Genomic DNA, 4,476 nt, shown 5'->3' with positions numbered 1-4,476 from the left:
ACATGTGAAATAAAAAAAGAAAGAAAACAAAACTATCTCATGAGAATAAAGTTTAGGGAACACTGTCAATGTGTGGAATGAAGAACACATAAGATGATTTCACAACTTGAGTTAGTGGCCATTTTTTCTTATCATATCAAACCAAAACTTTCTAGATAATGAATTCAATGTGTTTCATCACCCCAAGAATGTTTCTCTATATAGGCATATCCATAACCAGTAACCAAGCCAAGATACCCAAAACCTTTAAGAAGAGATGTGGTATTGTCTTATTTGTATGGCTGTTTTTTCTTTTTCTTTTACTGAGGAACAGTATAATGGTTATGTAAAAATACTTCCATATCTGGGCTCCAAAGTCTCAGATTCAATCCCCATGCACCATAAGACACAGTTTAGCAGTGCTCTAGTTAAAAAAGAAAAGGAAAAAAATACATTTTGCCTCCATCTACTAGGAGAAAAATATATTCATCTAACTAAAACTGATACTTTGTGGAGGAAACTACTGATACTAGGTGAACAAAGACAAGAAGAAAGGAAAAAAGGAAGGAAGGAAGGAAGGAAGGGAGGAAGGAAGAGAAGGAAAACAGCCAGCGGGGCACCCAGCTTGGCATTGGACACGGGAGTCTGCTCTGCTGTAGGCCCAGGCGGCGGAGAGGGAAGGGCTATGGACAGACCCGGGAGCCCCTTGGCTGTGAGGAGAATCAACCTTCTTCCTCCCGGCTCCACTCTGCCCCATCTCCAGTAGCTGGAGCCCCCTAGCTTTGGAGGGACCGTGCAGCCAGAGCTCCTGAAACCAGAAGAAGGGTCAAACTCCCGCCTCCGCCATGGAGCACCCCTCCCCAGAGACATTTTGATCATCTACATACAAAAAAAAAAAAATTCAGTAGAGAAGACACTGAAGAAATTTCTTGTCGAACATCTACTCGAAAAAGGGCTGGAAAATTGTTAGACTACTTGCAAGAAAACTCCAAAGGACTAGATACCTTGGTTGAATCTATTAGACGAGAAAAAACACAACTTCCTTATACAGAAGATTACAGACGAAGTACTGAAACTTAGGAAAATGAAACTAGAACATCTGAAAGGCAGCAGCTGTGAACTATTTCCAGATGGAGCCTCAAACAACTTCTCAGAGATCAAATTCAGATGACAGCACTTTCTCTGAAAAACTGAGAGCGTTGACGGTCACACATCACCCAGAAAGAGAATCCAGCACAGCCCCTTTTTTTCTACTCACACATCTCTAAATTTACCTGTTTTAGAAGTCGGCAGAACTGAAAATCTCACCTCTTCAACTACATCTTCCTAGGCCCAGAGACCCTGGGGCTCCTCCATTGCCACCAGAGCTACAGTTAGAAGAAGGAAGTTGTGGAAACTCTAGTGAGCTGTTTCTTCCCTTGAGATCACGTGCTCTCTCACGGCAATGACAGTTTATTGCCTCTTCTTAATAATGATGAAAAATATTTGAAAGGGTATAAATCTTGACAGAATTGCTATAAGGACTTATTAACATTCATTTGACATGTTTTTTGTTTGTTTGTTTTGCCTCCAGGGCTATCACTGGAACTCGGTGCCTGCACTATGAATCCACTGCTCCTGGTGGCCATTTTTTCCATTTTATTGGATAGGACAGAGAGAAATTGAGAGAGATGGGGGCAGGGAATAGGGTAAGAGAAGGATAGACACATGCAAGCATTCCCCTGCAGGTGAGGAGCGTGGGCTCAAACCTGGATCCTTGAGCAGGTCCTTGCAATTCAAACTGTGTGCACTTAACCGGCGGGCCCCCTTGACATTCATCTTAAAATACAGCACAAGCATACTATATAAATAAAATCTTTTGGAATAAAGGAAGCATATCTTTTATTAGCTACAGTAAAAATCACAACTGACTGCAAACTTTTCAGGATTTTTCCCCCTGCCTATGAGCTATTACATTGTGCTAAAATTCCATGTTTTAAGATTTATTTTAATAAGGGACACTTCTCTATTGTTGAAAATAAACTCTTGGGCTGGGGATAATGACTCTTTTCAGTTCATTTGTGCTATAAGTTCTCTGTCTTATATATTGTTCAGACCATTCAGCAGTTAATTTGGAAGACAGAGTTGTTTCTGTTCAGCAATAAAGCCAATCACTGCCATGAAAACTGTCAACATCTAGTGGGGTTTAAATCCACTGTGATTTCAATTTGCTGAAATACATTTCTTAGTACCTTTACTAATGAATACTACCTTCTTAAGGCTTTCACATTATTCTTGTTTCATGTTTATTCCTAAAGTAAAATCTTTCCATAGAACTGCAATTATTCTACATGGTTTGATGAAATCAAAATATTTTTCTTTTCATGATGATCACTAAATGTTTGAAATAACTAGGGAGAAATGCCTTTTTGTATGTATATGTGACAATTCTGTTACTAGTGCTCTTTGGAACACACAATCCATTAGCTACATTTGCCTTTTAACAAAATTTAACTAATTTTACTCATTTGTAAATGTATATTCTCACTATTTTTCTTTAAATTATAATTCCTCCATTTTCCTGATAATTCATCTCATAATATATTTCCATTACTTGCACAAAAACAGAGCTGGAATATGTTTACAAGAAAGTAAGGAAGAAAGAAAGAAAGAAGAAAATAAGAAAGGAAGAATATATCCTAGGTGAGAAGAGATTATTTTTAAAATATTTTATTTTACTCTATTTTATTTTATTGAGATAGCAAGAGAGATAGAGTGAGAGAGACCTGCAACACTGCTTCAAAACTTGCATGGTTGTGGTTGCATTCAAATGTAGTGGAAGTTTTCAGTTGGATATTCAGTTTCTTTAATTCTGGAAAATATTTTTGATGGCTTTCATTGGTGAGGTTCTATCCACTACTACACTTTTTTGTTTGTTTGGTTGGTTTTGTTTTTTACCAGACCATTATTCTCTCTGGCTTATGATGGTGTGGGGGATTAAACCTAGTATTTTGGAGCCTCAGGTATGAATGGGAATCTGTGTGCATAACCATTATACTATCTACCCCTCCCCCTACATTTGTTCTTTCTTTGGATAATGTATGTTGCTTCAGTATTAACCTTCTTTCTCTGCTTCTCTTGATTTATTTTTTATGAAATTGCTCTACCACTGATCCATCCCTAGTCCATTTTTTATTTTATGTTTTTATGAAGAAGAGGAAGAGAGAGAAAGAGGTGTTAAACCACTATTCAGGGAGTTCTACTTATATTTGGTGGTGTCATGGATCAAATTCAAAATCTCACACATAGAAGGCATATATTCTATTCACTTAGCCTACTCCTTGGCCCCTTGTTTTGTTTGTTTTGGGGTTTTGTCCTTTAAGTTATTTCTCTATGTTGAAATTCCAAACCTTCTCTTGAGATTTTTGTTTTTGCTCTCATGTAATTAATTTCTCAGATCTACTTCAGATTCCTACTTCTTCCAGAAAACATCATTTTATGATTTCTTCTCTTTATCCAAAGGTACTAATAACTAAAGATGGCTTCTTAAGACTTTGTTCTTCTAATATGGTAGATGAAATTGAGGTAAGTAAAGCCTCCCACTGAAAAGTAGAAAAGGGAAAGAAAGGAACTAGAAAATGGAAAGAAGGAGCAGAGAACCATTAGAGGGAGTCAGTACTCATAGGCACAAAATTCCCCCCAAAACTGAAACCCAATGCAGCATTTAAACATGTGATCAGGTGGCAGTAGATAGCATAATTGTTATGCAAACAGACTCTCATGTCTGAGGCTCCAGTGCCCCAGGTTCAGTCCCCTGCAACACCATAAACCAGAGCTGAACAGTGCTCTCATCAAAAAAAAAAAAAAAAAAAAAAGGATATGCTATGTGAGCAGTATTAGGTGAAGAGATTAGATAGTAAAGCAGAAAACCACTAAGATAGAGAAAATACTAATATCTTAACAGCACTGAGGGATTTAGGAGACAGATTGTACTCTACCTAGTCAATTTCTAGGGATATACTACTAAGAGATGATGTACAAAGAAATGACCTCGCTGTCTTTGCTGATCATCATGAATAATTCAAAGGAATTTAACTATGACTAAAAAAAAAAAAAAAGCACTAGACAACTTTGGTTATTGGTAAGGCCAGGGATTGAACCCAGAACCTTCTGTATGAAAGTTCTATTCATATCACTATGATATCTTGCTAGCCCCAATCCAATTGCTCTTTAGCAATGAACAAAAGAATTGACTACTGAAAGACAAGAATGATAGCTCACCTGAGAGCTTCTTTGCCATGTCCACAATCTAGGGTGAAGCCCCAGCCCCACTATACTGGGAGAATCTTTCATGTAGTGGTGTCTTTGTCTCCCCCTATCTTTAGATAAAAGAGTTGATGCGAACTGGTGAAGACCCAACAATGGAAAAAAAAAATTTCATTGCAATTTATCATAATTTAGCTTACGTAAAATGGATGTGACAATCATCAAGGACAGGGAAAGTGAACTGGAAGTATA

General features: G+C 37.5%; 1 pseudogene; it reads left to right on the top strand.

Annotated features, from left to right (window-relative positions):
* Positions 1–664: 664 nt before the first annotated feature.
* Positions 665–1,545, top strand: LOC132532875 (B-cell lymphoma/leukemia 10-like; annotated as a pseudogene).
* Positions 1,546–4,476: the final 2,931 nt, after the last annotated feature.

The sequence above is a fragment of the Erinaceus europaeus genome, chromosome 14, assembly GCF_950295315.1.
Source record: "Erinaceus europaeus chromosome 14, mEriEur2.1, whole genome shotgun sequence".
Taxonomy (NCBI): Eukaryota; Metazoa; Chordata; class Mammalia; order Eulipotyphla; family Erinaceidae; genus Erinaceus; species Erinaceus europaeus.
Note: the sequence above shows the minus strand (reverse complement) of the source record. Positions and strands in the feature narration are given on the sequence as shown.